Below are 26,175 nucleotides of genomic sequence, written 5' to 3' on the forward strand. Positions count from 1 at the left end.
AGCAAGGCACCTAACCCCCAAATGCTCCCCGGGTGCCGTGGATAGGGCTGCCCACTGCTCTGGGCAAGTGTGCTCACTGCCCCCTAGTGTGTGTGTTCACTGCACTGCACGGATGGATTAATGCAGAGGTCTAATTTCACAGTGTGCAAAACACAGTTGACAAAAGTGGTTCTTAAATTCTAAAAAAATTATAATTTCACTCTATATAATGTGTTAACTTATATAGAACTTGGATCACACGTCTACATGCTCATTTGGAGTATTGGACTATATATAGCAACATAGCTATATATATATAGCAATATACAACACAGACATTGTTAGTAAGGCGCTGGTGGTGCTTATTAAAAATGCCATTCAGAACACGACATGTATGTTCATTTTGGATATGTGGTGTTTCTGGTGTGGGGGAGGTTGTAAAGGTTTTATCCAGCTTTTTTTTTTAAATACAATATTGTGATAACACTGTAAATCGGGATCAAAAGTTAAGTAATTATTATGATAATTTGTAATGTGGGCATGTTTTGATTAGAATTCCTAACAAAAATGCACATCTTGTTTTGTGATATGCAAAAATATTTTAAGTTTTGACCATGAACTTCAATAAATTCCCTCTAAGCATGTGACATGAGCTTCCAGAAGCAGAATTAAGAATTTCAATTCTTTCAGTTCTGCTCATCACAGGGTGAGGTCTGAAGTTAAAATGGGGCAATGGTGTCAATGCCCTTTCTTTCATCAGTCTTACTATGACTGTCCGTCTAGCCTTCTATCTGTCTCTAACACTTAGGGGTCACTTCATCATTGCTATGGCAGGGGAGAAGGTGTGACACTGGAATGATCTGACATGAATATGTGTCACATGAGTCGCAGTGCAGCAAAAAGTCTAATTTACACATATTTCCTCAGAAATGTGCTCGATCAGCCAAGATGTAGTTGGTGCCTGACTTTTGTTTCTTAAGTTTTGCACTGAAGCTACGAGGCTAACAAGTAATGGATGCTAAAAGCCCACCAATTGGCATGATGTAAACTAGGGCTGTAGAGTCCAAATGAGAGTGAAACCAAGTCAAGATTGAGATTTTTTCTTCATTACTAAGCCTTAACTACACTCTTTAAAAATATGGTTCTTCAAGGAGCCTTTAGTAAAGAAAAAGGTTCTTTAAAGAGCCATGGACACTCAAAGAACTCTGCATGATTAAAGAGTCCTTTGCACTATAAAAGGGTTCCTCAGGTTGATGGAGAATGTTCTGTAGATGGTTCTATATAGAAGCTTTTTAAAAACAGTTCTATATAGCACCTAAAAGGGTTCTTCTATTGTTACAAGCTTGACATCATAACAATTGAAGAACTCTTCTGTTTGCTATATAAGTTAAGATACGATAAGATAAGGCTTTATTGTCATTTGCGTCACATGTGGTACATGAGGTGGAGCAAAACATTGTACTCACGGTCCAGTCAACTCCCAAAGTAACAAACAATAAATAGAAGGTGCAAATAAAGGGGTGCAAATAACAGCAGCATGAACCACAGCAGCATGAGTACGAGGTGGGGGTGTACATCTTAATACTTGTAATGTATAAAGTGACATGTATAAAGTGAAATGTGTAGGGGTGATATAGTGGGGGCACTGGTTCAGTACAGCAGCAGAGATAAATAAGTGGACACAAAGTGCCATTGCAGTGACGTCTATATAGAGCCCTTTTCAAAAAGGTTCCATTTAGAACCATGTACAACGCATTCTGAAGAATCATTTCATGACGCTGTGAACCATTCAATCATGCAAAGAGTGTTCAAGGTTTATTTTGGAACCATTTCCTTAACTAAAGAACCCTTAAAGAACTCTCTTTTTAAACTGTGTAGCTTTTAATTGCTTCCAGTCCAAATCTCTAGCCTTTCATGTTTTTGTGCAGTCAATAACGCTTAGGATTCTAGTATTACTACTTTCATTTTCATATGCTGTTCAAATGAAACTATGATCAGACATTCAGTGACATGATTAATTCATTTTACACTCCCTTACATTCCCTTTTTCAGCACTACTGACTATTTTCTGTTCAATGTCAGGAAATGCCAAAAATATCTTCTCTACTACGACCCCAATTCTGAAAAAGGTGGGACAGTATGTGAATTGCTAATAAAAAACAGAAAGCTGTGATTAGTAGATTGAGCATGTACCCCCCAGCATTAATGATGTCTTTATGTGCAAATTACTCATGCCATTGGCACTAAAACACTCCCATAACATTGACTTTTGAACTTTGCATTGGTAACAATCGGGAAGGTCCTTTTCCTCAGAGAACACAATGTCCATTATTTCCAAAAAATTATTTAAGGTGGATCATCAGACCACAGCACATATTTCCACTTTGTGTCAGTTCAAAGTTCAACTGTTTCTGGGTGGTGTTGATACACGACTTCCGCTTTGCATAGTGGAGTCTTAACTTCCCTATATCAGTGCAGTGAGGTACTTTGTGGTCATATGCATTAGAGAAATATGCTGGTTTTTAAAGCAGTGTTGTCTGAGGGATCGAAGATTATTGGCATTCAGGATTAGTTCTTGGCACTGTCTTTTAAGCAGAGCCATTTCTCCAGATTCTCTAAATCCTATAACAATATAGATTTTGAAATACATAGAGGGAGAAATTCCAACATTGCTAGCAAACTTGCATCGAGAAACATTCTTAAATTGTTGGACTATTCGCTCATGCAGTTTTTAGCTAAGTGGCTTCAACTGTTACACTGTTTAGCTGTGGAAAGTGTCGAACTTCCTAGTCTTACATATGTTTTTGGAATGTGTTGCGGGTATCAAATTTCTATTTGCACATATTCACAAAAATCAAAAAAGTGATGATAACGCATTAAATATCTCTTCTTTGTGTTGTTTTCAATGAAACACCTATAAAGAACAGTTTACAGTTCGGTTCACTGCTTCCGGATTTTATTTGCACTTTATGTACGATCCCAACTTTTTGGAATTGGGTTTGTAAATGGTAGTCGGTCTTTGTTCAGGCCAGAGACTAAGTTTGGCGAGAAAACCGATGGCCGACAAGTCCAAGAAAAGTCCAAGATAATAGAAAAAAGGTCTCTCACAATGCAAACTGCATGCTGAATTGGTTACTTGTCAGCTGCATTAGCCTCGTAGCTCCAGTGCAAACTTCAGACACCAAACATGTCTTGGTTGATCAACTACACTTCGTGTGAGAGGGAAAACTGTGTGTGCTTGTACCTGCAAATTGGTCAGTAGTGGACCTAAACGACAGAGGGTAAGAAAGTTTCATGGCCCAAGTTTTACCAAGATACTCCTGATTCAGAATTCACACAAAAGACTGTAGCTCCACTCTCTGTGTTCTACATCATCATGAGTGAGTATAACAGATACAGCCAAAGGGCTTGTCTACCACCGCCACTCTACCAAAGCTCATCTTCAGGGAGAAGCCAGATCAGCCCTGCATTTCTCCAGGGCAAGACAGAGGCGCTCATTATACCAAGCAATAAAGTCTCACAACTACGGCAACCCACTGAGGTCAAAAAAAACACCTGCAGGGTTGTGAAACCAACCACTGAAGTCGCACCAGGGGACCTAAGCCATGTTGATGATGCTTCTATTACTGGTTGATGAATTAATCACGAGCCATCGCTCTGTGAGTAGAGGAGAAAAGGGGAAAAACTAACATGGAGTAAAATGTTACACAGATTTTTCATGCAGTTAAATGTGTTCAAGTAGAACACACTTTTTGGCAGGTTCTCCTATTGTCATAGCAACACCATCTGCGAATTTTGAAATTTTGAAGCATGTGGACAGTTTACAGTGAGAGCTAGATAGGCTACAATCATTCCTCAACACAGCGAGTAATTAAGTGTCCATACTCTCAAATAGAAATTCACAGCAGTTCATTTTTAAAAGCTTTTTTCTACACAATTTATAAATAAAAACATGCTGTAGAGGTAATATAAATAAAACATACTTCAGTTTTATTGTGCTGACATTTTCATCTCTACACTGAGCTCCTCAGCATATGGAGCTTCAAAAATACATTTGCCACATTTGATGCAAAAATCATACATTTTAGTGACTGTCGCAACGAGCCCCTCAGTCCATTACAATTAACCATGCCAATGAGACTAGATGTGACTTTTTCACAGTGGGAAACACTTAGACCTAATGATTACTGGGAACTGAAAAATTAAGTCTAGAATTTTTAGTAATTTTAATTTCATCATGCGTGTTGTACTGCAAGTATCACAGTACTACTCTTGTTTCATTGTTAAGTTTTGGATGAAAAAAAAAGGGTTACATTTTTAAAACATCCCAAAGAAAAACTAACTAATCAGGAATTCTTTTTCTCTGTTTGTATCGAGGTAGATATAGCTAAGAGAACTCTCCCACTGGTTAGGACTTCAGGAGCTGAAGAGAAGGCTTAACATATTAGATTAACTGCAGGGCGATTCACTCGAAGGAGGCCCCAGATATTCTGTAATAACTCTCGCTAGGATGAAGCAATCTCAACAAAACAATGTGCAATGAGCTCCTCAGCATATGGAGCTTCAAACAAGCCGGGATGCCTCTGTGTCGGAGCAATGAGCTAGGCTATGAATATGAGCGGAAGCTTAATTTATGGGTTATTAAAAATGGAAAACAGTGGTGGCAGCTCGATAACAGAGCCCAATACTGAGTCACTGTGAAACTGTGTACTAATATGCTCTTATGTACACTGCTCAAAAAAATAAAGGGAACACTCAAATAACACATCCTAGATCTGAATGAATGAAATATTCTCATTGAATACTTTGTTCTGTACAAAGTTGAATGTGCTGACAACAAAATCACACAAAATCATCAATGGAAATCAAATTTATTAACCAATGGAGGCCTGGATTTGGAGTCACACAAAATTAAAGTGGAAAAACACACGACAGGCTGATCCAACTTTGATGTGATGTCCTTAAAACAAGTCAAAATGAGGCTCAGTATTGTAGTAATATTGTATGACCTCCCTACAATGCCTGGGCATCCTCCTGATGAGGTGGTGGATGGTCTCCTGAGGGATCTCCTCCCAGACCTGGACTAAAGCATCCGTCAACTCCTGGACAGTCTGTGGTGCAACGTGGCGTTGGTGGATGGAGCGAAACATGATGTCCCAGATGTGCTCAATCGGATTCAGGTCACATTCAGGCACAACCACCATCTGTGGACGTCGGGCCCTCATACCATCCTCATGGAGTCGGTTTCCAGCCGTTTGTGCAGACACATGCACATTTGTGGCCTGCTGGAGGTCATTTTGCAGGGCTCTGGCAGTGCTCCTCCTGTTCCTCCTTGCACAAAGGCGGAGGTAGCGGTCCTGCTGCTGGGTTGTTGCCCTCCTACGGCCTCCTCCACGTCACCTGGTGTACTGGCCTGTCTCCTGGTAGCGCCTCCAGCCTCTGGACACTACGCTGACAGACACAGCAAACCTTCTTGCCACAGCTCGCATTGATGTGCCATCCTGGATGAGCTGCACTACCTGAGCCACTTGTGTGGGTTGTAGAGTCCGTCTCATGCTACCACGAGTGTGAAAGCACCACCAACATTCAAAAGTGACCAAAACATCAGCCAGAAAGCAGAAAGGTACTGAGAAGTGGTCTGTGGTCCCCACCTGCAGAACCACTCCTTTATTGAGTGTGTCTTGCTAATTGCCAATAATTTCCACCTGTTGTCTTTTCCATTTGCACAACAGCATGTGACATTGATTGTCAGCCAGTGTTGCTTCCTAAGTGGACAGTTTGATTTCACAGAAGTTTAATTTACTTGGAGTTATATTGTGTTGTTTAAGTGTTCCTTTCATTTTTTGAGCAGTGTACTAATATGTCTCATGAGCTTCAAGTAAAATATGCAATGCATTTTAATCATGTCAAGTGCTTGGGTTTAATCTTAAACTGCCTTTTTGGGATTTTGGGTTCTACCTCACACGCAGCTGTTACGTTCTACTGTCTAAATGTGACATAATGTAACTGCTGCACTGTTTAAGGTGGAATGATACAATATTTTCAAAATTATTAAGAAAAAAACTATATATTTCCACTTTATGGCCTTGCCTCGTATTTAGTAACAGCTTCAAAAAATGCTGGCTTTTCTGTGTGACTAGCCTTGCTAGCAAACATGTATACACACCACATATGCACACTTGAGTCTCATTTGGTGTATCATTTATATTCATTTAAGCTGTCAGACAGGTTCTCTCGCTCTCCCTCTCTCTCTTTAGCATTCAAGCAGCAGCTGTGCCAAGACAAAGGTTAGCATTAACTGCTAAATAGCATCAGGCTGCATTGTTAGCCACTGGGGTGTGTGTGTGTGTGCGCATTTGTCTTAAAGCAGCAACTGTGTAATTGCTTTCTGTTAAACTCCAAACAGGTTAAGGTGCCCATGAAGACTTCAAAATAGAGCTAAAACCTCCTCTGCTGATACCCTGTTTGTTTTAAAGGAAAAAGGAGAGCATCTTTGCATTTTACTTGCCTGGTTTCTGATATATCAGTGGACCCCTGCTCACTACATTGCTTGTGATAACGTTGACCACTTTCACTGCAGAGCTTTACTCAGGACATTACATTTTGGGCCAAACTTGATTGCAGTCTGACAACATTCTGTCCAAACCTGACTGCAGCCTGAGAGCCACACCCATCGCTAACAGGTGTATAAATTCAAGCATATCACCCTGAAATCTCCATAGACAAACACTGGCAGTAGAATGGGTCATACCGAAGAGCTCAGTGAATTCAAACGTAGCACTGCATTATCATAGGATACCAGCTACAAATTTGTTCATGAAATTTCTGCAACTGTAAGTGCTATTATGGACACCTCTAGCAGCAACACCAAGTGCTAAGCTCTAATACATGTTGTTTCTCTCAAACTGCCTCTGCAGGAAACATCAGTACAAAAAGTGTGCATCTGGAGTTTCATGAAATGGGTTTACATGGCTGAGCAGCTGCACACAAGCCTAGCGGTGTAATGCATGCCACCCTGGACTCTGCAACAGAGGATATGTGTTGTCTGGAATGATGAATCTCTACACTTCACTATCTGGCAGTCTGATGGGCAAATTTGGGTTTGGCAGATGCCAGGAGAGCACAACCTACTAGTTTGGTGGAGGAGGGATGATGGTCTGGGGCCGTTTCACAGGTTTTTGGCTCGGCCCCTTAGTTCCAGTGAAGAGTAATGTTAATGCTACAGCCTACAAAGACATTTTAGACAATTCTACTCTTCCAACTTTGTAGCAACAACTTGTAGAGGCCCTTCACTGTTTCAGCATGACCGTGCCCCTGTAAACAAAGCGAGGTTGATTAAGACATGGTTTGAGGAGTTTGGTGTGGGGAAACTCCAGTGGCCTTCACAACATCCTGACCTCAGCCCCAATGTTAAAAACTGGAATATCATTCCCATAGATACACTTCAAAACCTTGTGGAAAGAAGAGTGGAGGCTGTTATAGCTGCAAAGGTGGGCCAATTTCACATTAATACCTATGGTTTCAGAACGAGATGTCTAACAAGCTCATATAAGTTGCAGGCAGTTATTATTAATGTCCTTGCCGCCACTGCATTGACAACCAACAAATGGTGAGGTGCTCAAATTCTACATTTTACTTGTTTTTTTTTCCTCTGAAGTCCTGTTATAATGTTGGGTTATTTCATGCTGACTTATGCTCATGCCAATAATTTCCATGAAAATATTCAAGCTATTAAATTCAAGCAACCATGCAATATTTCTAAACTGTGCTCCAAACAGTAGTCGATGGCTTTGACATCACAACCATGATCTATTCAATATGGGCTTTTTTGCAGCTTAGTTTCTATACATGGTATGTGGAAGTATATGGAGTATATGGAATAAAATTTTAAGGAAGCTTACATAGAGAGTCTGATCTACTTATTTCAAAGAAACGAGAACATTTCCATGATACAAGCACTTGAAAAGACTTAAATATTTTCAAGATGGAAAATATTTTAAAGATGGACCAACTGATGTTGACTAGCTTTTGAAAAAAATAAAGCTGTAGGCCAAAACATCTGATGATTGAGCACACTGGCCTTTGACAGACTGCATAGTTCAGATTTCAGGGCGAAACGGATGGCTCCTTTAATCACAGCTATCGCTCATAGCTCATACCTCATCTGAAGAAATGTAAATGGAATCTAAAGCCCAGATCCGCAGCCTTATGCGAAATACGAATCTTTCATTCCGAACAGGGAGTCGATAACACATCCGATTTCCCTCTGCTTGCTATTCTAACCTCATAGAATGACCTTCTGTCTGAGGGTGAAAGTGAGCAATTTCCACGGCCCAGTGATCCAGGACCTGACGTTTTTCTGACAAGCTGTTGTTCGCCCATATTTACAGAAGAGAAGAGCTGCCCAGGACAGAGTCAGAATCAGAATTCTTTGTTCATTAAATTAACATAAATTTGAATTGTTATTTGGCACATGCATACGAAACACAACACCATGGAATGTAGACATCAAAACACTATATATAAATGAAGTATGAAGTAAAATGTTAGACTAGTCCTAAAGATTCAAAGATTTATCCTTAGAGGTCGTCGTTATCACTACACTATAAAAATGAGTGAATTTTCACTGAAAAAAACGAATAACCTGGCTGCTTTACAATTCAGTTTTTTTAATGGATGAAATGTAAAAAACATTAACTTGGAGAATGAATTATATTAAAGGTTCAGTGACTCAAAATAACATTTTTAAAGTGTATATTTATCTGTGAGAAATCCTGTGGCTGTAAGGCAATGCTAATTAGTTCTCACTCATCTCACCTTGTTTCAAATCTATGGAAAGTGCAGGTATGAAACTTTCAATCCATCACATATGTGATTGTGAGTAGAACATTATTATGATCTGAATTTGAAGTTTTATCAACTGGTCAACTAATCGTTCAAACAAGGAATCAAGCAGTCAAGTAAATTCTGGTGTCAGTTAAAGCTTGAGGGGTGGGATGCGCACTGTGTAATAGGTTTTTGTTATAGTTCAATAAGTTTGAGCTTCAGGTAGTCTGCCCACTGACTGTCCGATGGAAACCGCACGCTAAAATCACCACAGCTCTCAGAGGCTGTGCTTACATGCGAAGATTTTTGCCAATCCGATCGAATAAATTTCAGTTACAGATTCAGACTGGGGTGTTTATCTGCTCACTCTGTTAAACAATCTGATGGAAAATCCTTGTTTACATGCGCACTCCAAGTGATCCGACCCTAAATGCGTGGAGTAGCGCTGAGAGTACACGTTACCATGATGGCGAACATCACGTGAGGTCCAGACGGTGTGAGATGAGTTTCCAGTTGGGCCGCTTGAGTTTTTAATTGTTTTAAACTGACGTCAGACTCAGAAAAACGTCACATATACTTATTAAAGAAGGCCGAGAGGAAGACGTCGTGCTCTGAGACACATAAGCTGGACGTCCGTCTTTTAAAGATCAGAGCATAAACCTCGGCTCCTCTGCAGACCAGTTTCAGCTCCACCGTGTTGAATGGTATAAACTTTTGCCAGAGCCGTTTATGAGCGCTCTGTTTTTGCTGTGACCCCGACGCACATGCACAGAGTTGGAATGTAATCGGATTTAGGCGTTTACATGGCTATTACTCTTCTATTTAACAGATTATTTAAAGGATTACCCACCTCGCTCAGTTGGAGAGAAATCGTATTCCGAATGTTTATATGGACGTATTCTATTTTGATTGAGCTATTAGTCAGATTATTAATAGATTATTAGGCTGCATGTAAACGCGGCTAGAGTCTCGCCTCTTTTGGGGAACTTCAACTTTATGTTTTTATCAGCATGATGGGAGACAAACAATTCTTTATCAAGCTTTATCAAGTAATAAGTCTTTTAGAGAGAGAGATGGTTGCTGAACTAGTAAATGCTGTATCTTTTTTAAGGTTGTTTTAAGCGAGAGATTCTCAGTGTTTTTTTGGGCAATTGTTTGCCACTTTTTTTAAAGGTGAGTTTTTGTTGAGTGCACGTCATGTGTACTGTTCTGTGATTGGTTGTTTTGCATGTCAATCCAATGGCCTTCTCAGAGGTCCTCAAAACCTACTTGATCTGGCTTTCAGAGCTGTATATTCAGAAACACTGATTCCTGTTCTCTTCCACTGCCTGTATACTAGTTAAAAGTGAGGCATTTTGTATTTACTAAATAATTTTTAAGGAATTCTTAAAAGGAAGATCATATATGATGCAAGCAAACCTACACATGAAATCACAAACCTTGTTTCAGACAATTCATAGCAGGAAAGGGAATGAATGCAAACTTCACCCTGTGGTTGAGGTTGATTGTAACAGTGGGAAGGCCTAGTTGCAACATTCTAACAAGAGTGGTAAATTGATGCAAAACGTTATGAATTCAATACAGTTTTATGGTGTAGTGTTTTATCCAGACAATATTTCCAACCTAAATACATCAAAATATACACATTTAATACACATCGCTGCTGTCGGAAGAAAACCTCATATCTCCATTTTTGGTGTTTTTCACTTTATTTCATAAAGAATGAACCATAAGAAGCTGCCCAAATGACTTGGAAAGTCTGGGTCCACTGACTTACATTAAAACTAAAGTAGTGTTTTTCCTTCCCCTGTAAAGTTACCATTTTGAGATTTGGAGGTTTTAGTTTATTTCCAGGGCATCTACAGTAATTTTGATGAATCTGTGCATACAAACTGACTGTTTGGAATTTAAATGGAGGGGTATGGACTTCCCCCATGGTTCACTTTGCGAGCTGTTATAACTTACCCTACTGTGAGGAGGCTGTACTTTAGCCTGGCTAGCTCTCAGTTTCAGTCATTTATGATTAAATTAATATAGAATCACTTTGGATGAAAATATTATTTTTATGCTATAGAAACCAGAGCAAATCTCATGAAACATCAGTCCGATTGCTGTAAAAAAGTGAAAAAGTGGCATTTGATGTTGCTGTAAGAATTTGAAGACATGACCCAAAACATGTTCTACTTGAACTTCTTTAAGTGTTACTGCACTGCTGAGAATGATCCACCACCCAAATAATACCTGCTCTGTGGTGGTCCTGTGGGGGTCCTAACCATTGAAGAACAGGGTGAAAGGGGAGTATTTTTTCAGTTTTTGATATAATTTCATGAGGAATGGACTACAAGAAATGGCCCAAAACGACATAAAAAATCTGGATCCATTGACTTCCATTAAAAATAAAGTAGTTTTTTTAACGTTCTCCTGTAAAATGACCGTTTTGGAGATATGAGGTTTTGTTCCCACAACAGTAATATGACAAGTGGAGCTGATAAAATGTGCAATGACTAAAGATTCAGGGAGATGGTTTTAATGTTATGGCTGATCTGTGAATATTAGGATTTATATTAGATAATGTCTAAACAACCCCTGGTACAGTCTTGCTTTGTGGAAAGACCATTCTTTACATTTTTTGCCATATTTTTGTGATTTCCTGACAGAAAAATGTCATAATTTCACAAATGTACTGTAATTATTGCATAACATTCTGGGTAATTCTATTAGAACGGTTCAGAAAAACGGAAGCAAAATCCCCCAACATATTAACAGCAGAGGGAAACAAGCTTGACTGGAGAGCAGGGAGAATATGCTAAATGACCACACACATACACAGCCACACACACTCTAACACATACCATTTAACAGGATTGACACCTGTGGGGCATGTGATTTGCTTACAAGGTGACACTGCATCCGTCTTGGCGGCCGCCTTTGACAGCTTGTCAATAGAGGAAGGAGCAGAAATATGATGATGGCTGAACGCACGGCACAGATTTACAATCTGAACTGGCAGCTGGCCGAACTGCCCAGGCCCAGAGGAGAGAGCTCCACTCCAAAATCGATGACGAAGGTAAACTACAGCAGCCCTAACGATTCCGTGCTCCTGAAATTTGAGGGTTTTATTTTAAAGCAATAGTCGCTCAAAATGTACCCAATTCACTTACAACTTCTCAGCCCTGTAGTTGCTCATCCGAGACATGCCTGGGGTACTGGAAGCTTTTATCTCAGCAATTAGTATCATGTATGTCTAAATGATCAGATACTTATTTCAATCTACATTGAGTTGTTTATTAATCTCAAATTGACATGATTATGTGGAATCAGAAACCGTTGTCCCCCAGCTATTGTTAAAAATTGGACAAACGTCACATAACATCACTGTCCAATGAAAAACGAGTATCTCCAAAATAGTAACTTTACAGGAGAGGGCAAAACCACTCATAACTTTCAATGTAAGTCAATGTTAAGAGATTTTGTTTCTATTGGTCCATTCACCATGACATTTTTAAACAACGTAAAGGACAGCCGGTGTTTTTTGAAATGATCAGCAAAAACGGAGACACATGGTTTTCATTGGACAGCAACAATGTGCTAAAAATAGTGACAGCAGTCATCTTGAAGGCTGAATTTTATCTGTACTTTTGGCCATTTTTAGAGATATCAGTGAGTCAAACAATGCCAGAAGCAATGCTGGTCACCAGCTAAACTAGCATATGTTGTGTTTTGGATGCTGGTAAGCTGGTCAACCATACTTGATCATGCTGAGAGACAGGCTAGACCAGAACCAGACCCGTATAAACCAGGTTAGACCAGCATGCGAGTCTGTTTTTTCCCCTCAGGGTTGACATTGTCAGCCAATATAAAAATATCACTAAATTTACAGAAAAAAAAAAATTAAAGACCTTTTCTTTTTCAATCATCGTCAGGAAATTCAAATGATGGAAATTCCTGTTGAATATTCCAGATATTTCATGGGAAGAATTTGGTCAAGCAACAGTGTTGAATAATGTTTTCTTAACCATGTAATGGAGAAGTCCTGTAAAGGATATTTCAAGCAAGAGCTGTTAAATGAATTCATACATTAACCCCTTAAATGGCCAGGGCCCACCAAGGGGCCCAAAGTTTTATTACACACTTCTACAATCTAAGAATAGCTCAACCAGTTGATATTGAATTTTTTAGATGTTTTCTTGTGTTCTGTGTGTTTAGATTGGGATGTCATGTGGGGGGTCCCGACCATTGAAGAACAGGGTGAAAAGGGGCTAATAAAGTATGCAGAGAAGTGGAGCTGATAAAATGTACAGTGTAGATACAGGGGGTGGTTTTAATGTTATGGCCATGTGAAATAGTTCTACATGGCCCACTTTTTGTTCCACTGCTGATCTGCTGCTGCTCAATCTGTTTTAACATGTGTGCGATGATCGGTGCAGAACAGCGAATAAACACTGTTTGTCATTTTCTTTATCGTTCCAGTGATTTGTTCAGTCTTCAGTTTTGAGTGGTGGTAGTCTTATTTTTTGTTCTGGGACTTTTGGCCACATTTTTCAGCTTTTTTCACTTTTAGCCAAAAAGCAAAAGCAAACATCTGATCATTTTCAACCAAAATTTACATTTACATTTATGGCATTTAGCAGACGCTCTTATCCAGAGTGACTTACAATTTGATCATTTTACACAGTGGCGGCCAAGGTGGTGTTAGGAGTCTTGCCCAAGGACTCTTGGTATAGTGTAGGGTGTTTACCCAGGTGGGGATTGAACCCCAGTCTACAGCATAGCACGGCAGAGGTGTTACCCACTACACTAACCAAACATTGAAAAATGTTTTAACGGCCAACATTTTACTCCATTGTTATTTATTTTATTTTACTTTTTACCTCTACTTCACATACATATTTGTCAACATATAAATGGGACACAAATAGCACCCAATTTGCAGAGTCACCCAAAAAACAGGCGGGTGTACAGAAAACAGGTGGGTGTTACCCTCACAGCTCCAGTGCAAAACTAAAGAAGCAAACTTCAGACACCCAACATATATTGTCTGATTGACTTCATTTGGAGTAAGTAGAAACTATGTAAATCTGACTGTTGGCCTAAGTATTGCTTTCCCTGTTAGACTTGACCCCCATCCACTAGCTGACCCTCATGCTGGCCAAAATGAACATTTTCTCTGACATTTCTTTGCTCATGACTAATATCTGGAGGTATAAAACCTATATTTTAATCCTGCTGTGCAGTATCACACCCATAAAGTATTCTCACACTTTCTCCACTTCTTTCCTCTCTCTTTTCCCCCTCTCTCTCCATCTCCCTGCCTGTCTCTCATTTTTAATTATCTCTCTTGCCTTTGAGCATGCCATTTTTGGACTCCCTGCTCTGCACCCTCCTCTCTGAAAAATGTTTTTGATGTCCAATTTTGGAATCGTATGGATGTTATGATTATTAAAAAGCATGTAATAGACTGATTCAATCTCATGCTCATCATAATCCCCCAGAAAATCAAGGGCCACAGCCATCTATTTATGACATCATTTCATTTCAGAGTGATTTTATTCCCCCCATTTGCAGTTGAAATTGTGGCGCAAACTTTCTACAGAGAGATTTTTTTCCTCATGAGAAAAGCTATTTAAGGTGGAATAATCTAATAATAGAGATTTTAGGACAGTAAAAGCTGTTAGTGCAAACTTAAAACATTTGTTGTTTTTTTCCTGCACAACTGATTGTGAAGTACTGGGGAAATTACAGGGTATGTGCACCGTGGAGTAGATTTCATGAAGCCTGTGATCATGATAAACAGTAGGTGTATTGTTTGAATTAGGTCTGTTTTCTCAAGAAAGCTGAAGGCCGCAGTTTGTTAGGGAGAGGACAACGTTTACATTTTTCAACATCAAAACAAAATAAATTGACTAAGGAAATATCCCAGAGAGAGAAAACTTGAAAATATGTTATAGATTATAGAAATGGAAATCAAATGTACTTTAATCATTCTACCAAACTGGTCCACAGTCAGTGCTGAGAACGCGTTTCACTTTTAACTGACTTTGATTTTACACCAGTGACTCTATACCTTACACTAGTGACTCTACACCTTCATTATGTTCATTTTATACAAATTAATGACTGACCGTTCCATTTTGTTCCTACCCGAATTATCAAAACACCACAGAAACATCAAATATTTCAGCAGCAACAATTTTAGCTCATTTTGAGCAGAACCCAAAAGTGCTACTAAATACGTGACCAGCAAACACAGCTTTTTCCTCTCTTCTAGCTCTCCTGTTGGCTGCTGCCTGAATCACTTGTTGAGTTACATCAGACATGTTTGAAAGTATCGGGAGGCCTCTGATCACTTCAGAGTTCGGTTAGAGGGCTAAGAGTGACTTGATTCTCCTCTCACACTAGCAGTAGCTGAGGTCCTGGCCAACGGGAGAACCTGCTTGAGAAATAATCTAATTTTAGATTATTAGATTATTTAATCTAATTTGGTGTAGGGCACTTCACCAAGGTACCCAGAAAAAAGGAGATATTCTAATTGGGATCTCTTTAATCTAAATTACTTCTCTGAAACATGGTTATGTCCTGTATGAAATCAGACTTGACCCATTTTAGTCTTAATCCATTTTCTCCTGATTATCAAATTAGGCTCATCGTTTTCTTATACAGCTCTATTCTACATCACACATGTGGCACTCATAACATGCATAACCACAACTTATTTAGAGTTTAAAGTTCCTCTTACTGTGAATACGGTGCTTCCTGCGATACTCCGCTCAGGGCCACACCTCCTGCATGTCCTCGGCCATGGAAATCAGCTGTATTTCTTTGAGGCAATCATAAGAAAACCATTTTTACCTCTGAATGTCCCTTTTTGCTTCCATACAAAACTAAAGAATGGAACAGTGGCAGTGCAATATTTCTAGAGTTTAAATCAGGGGTTGGCAACCCAAATGTTAAGAAGAGCTATTTGGTCCTTTCAACAAAAATCTACCCATTTTGCAAGCCACAACATTTTATGTCCATTTTGCTATCTTGGCTGTAAATGTCTCAGTAGGCGCTAATGTCCTAGTGAACGCTAAAAAATATTATATGAGCAAAAACGCAGACTTACTTTGCCCTTCTTTAAGCCGTAGCTCAGCTATAGACACATTTCTCGCATCTCCAGCAAGAAACATTTCCTCAAAAGTAAAATAGTTTCTTGTAAAATGTCTCTCAATGTTCGAATTGTTTACAAGGCCGAAGTCAGATTCTCATTCTCCAGCTTTATTTTTGATTTTTCCCGTTCCACCTGAAATGCCAGAATGCAACTGTTGCACCATTTAAGATGGAACGGGAAAATCTGAAAAAGAAGCTGGCGAATGAGAAACTGACTTAAGCTCCAGGACTTTTTAGTGTTTTAGTTTCTTGTTGTAGAGTGCTTACAAATGCAAATAAGTCCATTCATCTCTAAATCATTGATGTTAGTCTTAAATCTTTCTATTTGCCGTTTTTTTTTAGCTACCAGCTAGGCAAGATTGTTGTCTGCGTTGCTATAGCAACAGTCTGCGCACCAACCTTCATGGTAAAAGGTTGGTGAATTAGCAGATACAGGCTACATTACTTCCTGCATTTCAGACTATGTAATTTATTGTTTAAACTGTGTTAGGATGATCAGCAAAGGAGGATGATTGTATTTTTACCTAAAAATCTAATTCTGCTGAAGAGCCACAACAAGGGAGTGAAAGAGCTGCATGTTGCCAATCACTGGTTTAAATACAAGCATGATTCTAATGAACAAAATTGCACTTAAAATTACAGACATTCATTCTTTTAGCTCTCAGAAATCATTAGACCTTCTCTGAAGGCTTAAAAGCCCCTGAGGGTTCCTCCTCTTCTGTATTTTACATTAAATTGTGTCTATCAGATGAAATGAAAGTGGCTAATTTCAGTCACTGGATGAATTAATCAAATGCACTTGCATACAAGCTGTAGAAAAACAGCAACAGCCAAAAAAACACTTGCAGTGCATTCTTTTGATAGTTGGTTTTTGTGTGTAAGCAGTAGGAAGGCATGTGGTCTTTTGCAGAGTGTGCGTTTATGAGACTTGCATAAGCAAGTGCAAAATCTAGGAGCCTCCAACCTGTCGCCGCTGCTAAACATTGTTCTATAGTAGTCTTCAGTCAGTGAAACTCTTAACCGCGTAAGCGTATAAAGTGAGGATAAATGTGGACTTCCTCTGACCTCTGGATGCTGCCTTGGCCCAGGATCTGAAGCCTAGAGAGAATGGAAAGAAAAATTATTAGCTTTACAACACTAAAGCCTCTGTGATGAGTATTACATCAACAACTGCTGGAAAGAAACTTCTAGGCAAAAGTAGTTTAAATCCTCACGTGAACTTCTGCCACCTCTTCCTCTCTCTCTGGGTGCCTGCATACGAATTGCTTTAAACTGCGCTCCACTTACTTCAAAATATCAGTGGGGGGCTTAAGGTTGAGGGCGAGCAATTCTTCTGCTGCGGAAGGGTAATGACAGTTAGTTTATGTTTATGTCATGTTATGACAGTTTAGTTTAATGACAGTCTCAGTTTAGCAATGTTATCTAAACAACTCTCTTCTCACCAGTTTACCATATTAATCAGCGAATGCTAATCTCCACAACTTGTCTATAGCCTCCCAAACCACACATCCAGAGATTCATCACTCAACATGGCCAAGAACTGTCTACGTTGACAGGAAGGAGCTGTCAATGACAGAGAGACAAAACAAATGTGGTGTAAATAAACATTCTACAGGGGGTGGTTATTCTGCTCCATCTGAAAAACAAGAGTTCCTGAAAAGATCGCACTGCAGCTGCATCAAGACGCATCTCATGCTGCGTCTTCTCACGTGCACATCTGATTCTGAGAGTTAAACTAGCGTTTTTCCGCTGGTTTAATATCTTTTGCATATGTTCAAGACCAAAACCAGCCACCACCACTGAAACATCACTGAGACCTCAGTATGTGAAACCTCCATGCATTTTTGCACCGTATTCAATTCAAACACGATCCTGTCTCAAATGCATATGCACAAAGGACATATGTAGAGTTTTTCAATGTACACAGCACATCACATTGTGTACGCCAGCTTTGTTCATAACATGCAGGCAGAAAATGGTGCAAAACGTTTAGTGCTAAGCATCTATGGCTAAGACTAAATTAAGTGTACCAGTGTTGCATCTGATGATGTGAGTCTATTTCATCCATCCATCCATCCATCCATTTTCTAAGCCGCTTCTCCGTCAGGGTTGCGGGGGGGAGCTGGAGCCTATCCCAGCAGTCTTCGGGCGGAAGGCAGGATACACCCTGGACAGGTCGCCAGTCCATCGCAGGGCAGACAGACAGACACAGACAGTCACTCACACACTCACACCTAGGGGCAATTTAGCATGTCCAATTGGCCTGACTGCATGTCTTTGGACTGTGGGAGGAAACCGGAGAACCCGGAGGAAACCCACGCAGAACATGCAAACTCCACACAGAGAGGACCCCGGTCACCCGGCCGGGGAATCGAACCCAGGCCCTCCTTGCTGTGAGACGCTACCCACCACGCCACCGTGCCGCCCTGAGTCTATTTCAGTCCAAATGAATTGCCCTAAATGAACATTTGTCTTTTGATCATAGTGTGAGAGCACAAAGGGCCAGTGTTTAGTGTTTAATGTTGATGGTCCTTGTCAACTCAAATTTAGAAAACTGTAACATAACCTGGCTTGAACAGTTTGTGGTTACAAGCTGTTTGCATTCAGTTTGTGGTCAACGGTCCAATTTTTCATGTGAAGAGTACATATAACCACTCGGATTGATCAATGACATCACAAATGTATATATGTTTGGTTGCTTACTGTCTGTTCACTAGAGGTAGATTTATTCATTTTTGACTTAATGATTGAGCGTTATGATGTTGATATTACCACACTACAGTTCTGTAATGGAGGGGGCAATGAGTGAATATGCAAGCGCAAGCGGTTTTGTCCACATGGTAAGCGTGATAATAGATGACATGAAACAAAATTAAAAACAAGAATAAGAACAAGACAAGGCTATTCTAAGAAACAAACCAGTGGGGTGTTTCACAAAGCAGGATTTCTTGCTTAGCCTGAAGCCTGTCCAAAACAAAAGCTAAGGAAATTTCTACTGGACTGTCAATGTTTGCTTATCCAGCTTACAGAGAATCCTATTTTGTTTAATACTCCCTAGGAGAAAGACAAAGATATGGTCTATATATCTTTGTCCTGAGCAAGACGAGCAAGGAACAACTGGGAGCAATCAGAGGTTACGGCAACAGACAAGACACAGGTGCTGAGGGTGATGCAAGGGCGGAGCAAGGGCAAAGCAGGAAAACCAAAGCAATACCAAGCGCATTACTAGAGACATGAGGTAGAATGTAAACAGAAAGGGAAGAAAAAACAGGTCGTTGTTTGCTAGCTTAGCCTACTGTGGTATCAAAGAGCACACTGACTGCATGGGCTCCATGAGTCTTGCCTGAATTTAGCACTTATACAGTATTTATTGACCATTCAAGTGCAATTTGTTTGTGGTAAACACAGGCATGCACAAATACACAACTTAATACGGTCACTAGAATGATCAAATTGTATCATTAGCACTCTAGTAACCACTCTGAGGTGACAATAAAACATCTGTACGCACATCAGAACATCACTTGTATCAGTTTCGTAATGCTGTGCAGTTTTGGAGGTTGGGTGTGTTTGAGAGAGACAGTTTTGTGCAGTTGCCTCACATCATTAATACTAGAAATCAGCAGGTTGGTTAGAGCATGCATGTCTTTCTAGGTTAGTATCGGGAACCCTGGTATAAATAACGTTGAAACACATCTTCACGCAACTAGACAAGACCAATGATAGAATGAGAATATTTGAATGATATATATTGTTTTTAGTTTGTATTTAAGATAAACTTTCATCTCTCTTATTTAATTTGAGGTAATTAATCAATCAAAATCAGTCAAATCTTGGCTTCCACCTTTACATACTAGTTTTCATTCTCGTCATCATGAATTTCACATTACTCTCTTGAAAGTCTCTGGAGGTGCACTGTACAACCTAATTAGCTGAAGTTCACTACGAGCACAAGAATGAAAAAGGAAACATTTTCCAGTATTTAGTGTGTCCACTCTTTGTCTTTCCCTTCACAGCTTCCATTCGTTTCAGAAGACTTGCTTTCAGTTTTCCAAAGTTGAGTCTTAAAGGTTGGTTGCTTTGTGACATGGTGCAATATCATGCTGGAAGTAACCATCAGAAGTAAACTGTGGCCATGAAGGGATGCACATGGTCAGCAACAATACTCAAATAAGCTGTGGCAATCAAGTGATAATTGATTGGTATGAACAGGCCCAAAGTGTGCCAAGAAAACCCCATTACACCACCTCCACTCGCCTGGACTTCTGAAAAAAGGCAGGTTGGGTCCATGGATTCAAGCTGTTGGTCACAAATTCCGACCCTACCATCTGGATACCTCAGCAGAAATCGAGATTCATCAGATCCGGCTATATTTTCCAGTCATCAACGGTTCAACCACCATGTGTCCACTGCAGCCTCAGCCAATCTGCCTCAGCCCTTGTAGCCCATTTGCCTCAAGATTCAACATTTTGAGTATTCTGAGATGCTTTTGAGATGCTTACCACAGTTGTACAGAGTGGTTATCTGAATTATTATAGCCTTTCTGTCAGCTTGAAGCAGTCTGGCCATTCTCTGTTGACATCTCTCATCAACAAGGCATTTCCGTGCACCGAATTGTTGCTCACTCAATGTTTTTCTTTATCAAACCATTCTGAATAAACTCTGAGAATCCCAGATCAGAAGTTATAGAAATATTCAAACCAGCCAATCTAGCACCAAGAATCATGCCACGGTCAAAATCACAGAGAACAAGTTTCTCTGATGGTTGATGTGAGCATTACCTGAAGCTGCTGGCCCATATCTGCCTGATTTTATGCAATGCTGCTACATGATTAGGTGATTAGATAATTGCATGAAAAACTAGGTGTACAGATGTTCCTAATAAGGTGCTACTACACAGTGAGTGTATTTTGTTTTACATGGGCACTGGAAATTCTCCACTGAAAATCCCACAAACAGCACAAAGTAGGCTTAATCTGTATTCACGAGGCCTCGGCCTCCCCTTTAAAGAACACAGCTGTTAGGTCTTATTTCTCATTTGTCAAAAACTGTTTTATGAGGCATTCCTCTGATCCACATGCCGATGTTAAAAGCAACAGAATATAGAAAGATGCCGGTTGCAGGTTTGTTCTGTGTTTTAATGCAGTCTAAGGCTCAGATCAGTTAAATCTCGAGCAGAAATAGCTCACAGCAATGCCCAGAAAAAGCAGCATCTCTGACAGGAACATGATAGACAGTTCTGACATCTTCTCAGCTGCAGCTCCAAAAATACAGCATCACTTGTTATGAAGAGGCCCCTTATGTGACGGGTTTAGAAATGATCGACTGTCTAACACTAATTACACGAGTTCAGACCGAGTAAAGCAGAAGCTGTTTATTTTCTGCTCGACTTCTTCCTTTCTTCCTCATCAGGTGTTTTGGGGATCATGTACACATGATGCTTTTCATAATCAGTTAAAATCATGTGAAAAATAACCCCTTATTTCAACAAAATCACTCAAAATCTTGGCAATACACAATCCATAATTTCAACATAATCAGACAAAATCTCAAAAAATGAATCCATTATTTTGACATAACCAGACAAAATTGAAAAAATAAGCCGTATTTCGACAAAATCAGTCAAACTCTCAAGAAAATAAGCCATTATCTTAAAATGATCGATCATAATCTTGAGCAAATAAGCCATTACGTTTGACACAATTAGTCACAATCTCAAGAAATAGACTCTTGTTTCTTCAACATAACCAAAATTTTAGAAGTCACTGTTTTGAGATAAAAAGACAGTTGTCACAAACAGAGTGGGGAAAAGCAGGCAGTGTTTTTCTCCTCTAGCTGACGGAAATAGGCTTCCAAATTAAGACTCTTCTGCGTTGTGACGTTTCTGTGTAAACATCTCTGCAAAAGGGGAGGCATTTTCACTTATCTTCTCACGTAACAGTTTTTTTTTTTACAGGAAGCTGAAAAAATTACATGAAAAACATTAGCTTATAGGGTAAACTTGTAAACTTGGGCTCATGCAGTTATTTTCACTGGAAAAGGCAAAGCTGTTGTAAAAGTTGGGGCTGCATGGGCTCCACTTGCTCCATTACTCAGGCACCTGTGCGAAGTAGGAGCCCACCAAACATTTATGCCCAATTGCCGATAATGTAATGACCCTATTAATATATTAACTATTAAAATATGTCACACAAGTCATTTACTGGACGTGACATGCACCACTGTGTTGTCACCTGCATAACATTTATGTTTTTATGTACTTATTTTCATACTGCACATATTTTAAGGTTATTTTAGTAGAATTTATTACATATCATTATTTCTTGTATTTATGCATCTGTTTTTTTGCTCTTTGCTGTACTGTCTGTACTATATATCTATCAGTTACACAGATTACACGTCACATTGTAACAGTATGGGTTGTAGAATGAGACAGAAATGAGAGAATGAAACAAAGCTGTTTTTCTGTTAAGTTTTATTTGACTTTCTTGAACATCACAGGAAAAAATGTAGTTCCGGTTATTTATGTATATATTCTTAAGAGGTTTTCTTGTAGCCATCCACCTACACCACTATGCTGGGTCCCAATTAGCACAAGTTCCTACCTCTGGCAATTTACTTTTGAAGAAATTAAACATACAAAACCACCTTTGACTGAAGAAATAGCAAAAGTGTTCTACGAAAACAGCCCACTGAGAGAATCCAGCAACTGCTCAGTGGCCAGCATTTTAAATTGAAGTCATTTCCCAAGAACAGGTAAATGTTCTTCTATGGGCTAACAGACAATACAATCCCAGCGCAGCAGCACGTCTGGAGTATTCTTTAAGCACATTAAACCTAAATGCAGAAAGCAGCTAAATGATACAAGTCAACGAACCAGCATGTTGGAGCTCCACAGGACTCTCAATTAACCAACAGAGCCCGTCAAAACACTGCACTCAAACCACTTTTGTCCACACACACATAAATTAGTGCCCTGGATATGAACCATCTCGTACGCACGCGCACACACTTCCTGATTAGCATTCTCGCCTTTCCGCAGGCGGGGCGAGGCGGGCCGCCGTTGTTTGTTTTGAGAATTAATTTAGTGTGCTCCTGGCCTCGGCATGCCTAATTACGTGGCGCTACTGTCTGGCGGAGCGTAACGGAAACGGAGATGGCAGGTGAATAGATGAGTGTGTTTAACCTCTGCGTTCTGCCGTACAAGGGGCCCAAGCACCCCGTTAGCTCGACTGACTCTTGTAGCCATGCAGAAAATCACTCCATTACTGTCAGCTGCATTAACACCCAAGCACATCCATATTAAACAGTCGGCATTAACCTTGGTAAACGCTTCAGACAGAGAAGAAGGAGGTGGCGACGGATGTCAACATTGGCGGAAGAGTGATTTACTACATCGCGCTAGACGACGTGGCCAAGGTCTAAATAATCTAGCAGGTTCTTAGCAACAGTTGCTTCCTTCACAGTCAAAGGACTCTTCAATTTAATTACTAGTAGCTTTTAAAGTTCTGCTCTAAGAGAATCTCTCAGCTGCTAAATAGTTGTTTCTCTTTTAAATGTAAAATGGGTTTGCACCATTAATAACATATCACTGCTCTCAGATCAAAACCTTTTATCTCCAAAATGGTCATTTTACAGGAGAAGGAAAAAACATACATTAAAAATGGAACCTGAGTTTTTTTCCCAGGTAATTTTGGGCCATTTCCGTTGGTCTGTTCATCAAGAAATGTACACCTAATGTAAAGGGCAACAGCTATTACAAGATACAAGATTTTGTTCCGATAACAGCGATATGCTTGGCTTAAAGCATGTGAAAACTACTTCTAATTAGTTGCTATTGTGCATAAAATGAAAGATACATTCATGCACTGGCAAAACACCTGGTCATAGTGAAGCATTCCGTCACATTCTTTGTGGTACTGCCATAAGATGCCACGGTCCAACACGTCAGCTCATCATATTTCTGCCCTGGTCAACTGTAAGTACTTGTATTATGAAGTAGAAATTTCTTAGAGCAACAGATCACCAAAGCTAACAGATTGGGACCATGGAGTACTGAAGTACATAATATGTAAAAATCACCTTTCCATCCAAGCCATTTCTAGTAGCAGCATCAGCACAGGAATTGTGCCAAGAGCTTCAAGATCACCATGCACAATGCATGGTGTCACCTGGAGTGGTATAAAGCACCCCACCACTAGACTCTGGAGCTGGAGTGCAGAATCATGCCTCATCATTTGGTGGTCTGATGGATGAATCTGGATTTGGTGGATCTGGGAAAAGGCTACCTGCCCAAATGCATAAAGCCAACTATAAAGTTTGGTAGAGGAGGTATAATGGACTGGGGATGATTTCCTTGGTTTGGGCTGGTTAGTTACAATAAAGGAAAATCTTAATTCTACAGCATACAGTGACATTCTAAAGAATTCTATGCTTCCAATTTTGAGCCAACAGTTTGGGGAAGACCCTTTCGTCTTTCAGCATCATCCAACATCAGTGCCTGGTTTCTCTAATATTTATATGGCTGAATGGAACAGAATCTTTGCAGCCGTGTTCCAACATCTAGTGGAAAGCCTTTGTAAACGTGAAGTGTCTGCATATTATTGGTGATGTAATTTTAATCTTATAATGCTATTATAAAAGCCCACTGGACATAGGAAAATTAACTAGAGTGTATCTGACAGTGATCAGATTTTGCTCATTTCTAAAGGAATACACTTTGTAAAGGTCAACTGCCCCAGGTGAACTATTTTAACATACTAATTAAGTGCTGCTACGTTGGCTGTAATGCTAAGAAGCCTGAAGTGCTCATTGCTAGTCTGAAAGGCAAATGCATAAAGGAATATCCCTACACTACAAAACGGCTGGTGATCAGCAAATATGTCGTCATGCTATGTTGCCCTATGAACATGGTCAATTATCCATATACAAATACGGAAGATACTCAAACCTAAATTGAAGTAGGGGAGTTCGTGTGGGAATACATGCACATGTATAATGTACAACCTGTGAATTACTTTCCAATGTCCACTAAATGCTCAATATATTTTGCTAACGTTTCCCTCTCTTAATGTAAAAGCCTATTAGAGATCCACTGAAATTTCGGCCATGTGAAACGCTGAGCTGAAAACAGCCGAATATGCCCTTTCAGTTTTCAGCCTAAAGACAAAAAAATTATTGATTTATTAATGCTGTTTTATGTTTACATAATTTTTAGCATTAACTGACAATGAAAACCTTCAATGGAAATTACAAAAGCAATACTGAATAATTGAATATCTCTCTAAAAAAAAGGTATTAACCTCTTTACCTCTGTTTTGAAAGTTGTTACTGTAAACACATGCATTTGATAGATCCTACTGAGGTTTATGGCAGGGTCTTCTCTACATAAGATAAGTAAGTGATAAGTGATACTGTTTTGATCCCACAACCGGGGAAATTCCATCTCTGCATTTAACCCATCCATGCAAGTGAAACACCACACACACACTAGGGGGCAGTGAGCACACTTGCCCGGAGCGGTGGGCAGCCCTATCCACGGCGCCCGGGGAGCAATTGGGGGTTAGGTGTCTTGCACAAGGACACCTCAGTCATGGACTGTCTGCGCTGGGGATTGAACCGGCAACCTTCCAGTCACAGGGCCAGTTCCCTAACCTCCAGCCCACGACTGCCCCTGAGGAACACTAAAGCACTTTGCATGCCCTCTGCTGGAGAAACTTCAGACTGCTAGATGAGAGTTCCAAAGTCATGGCCACATGATGATGAAGCCTTTATTGTCACATAGTCACCAGAGTAACCAGCGAAATTTTGATCAACCCATCCGAGCACATACAATATGACAAGGGGGGCAGACAGGACACATACTTTACATATTTAAAAAAACAGGGTGTTTTGTTATAGCGGAGGTGCTATGAAATTCAAATTTGGATGTTTGAGAAACCACAAATTATTTTGTTTTCATAAAGTTTACAACTTTTACCATTTAATATTATGTAGCAAGCTGTTTCGTCTTGTAGTTCTCTCAGTTATCTTGCCCAACCTGGCCATTACTGCCTTTGAAGCATCCTCAGTATTACTATGTAAATTTAAAGGCATAAATAGAAATTTTGTAATTATTTTGCAATTATATACAAAGAACTTTTATTTTTGGTTTTATAATTTTGTCAGTGTGTTTTGCTGCTTCACTAGTCCTAAATTTGGGTGGTGTGCAGGTAAGGAGTC

This window comes from Pygocentrus nattereri, chromosome 22, assembly GCF_015220715.1.
Source record: "Pygocentrus nattereri isolate fPygNat1 chromosome 22, fPygNat1.pri, whole genome shotgun sequence".
Lineage (NCBI taxonomy): Eukaryota > Metazoa > Chordata > Actinopteri > Characiformes > Serrasalmidae > Pygocentrus > Pygocentrus nattereri.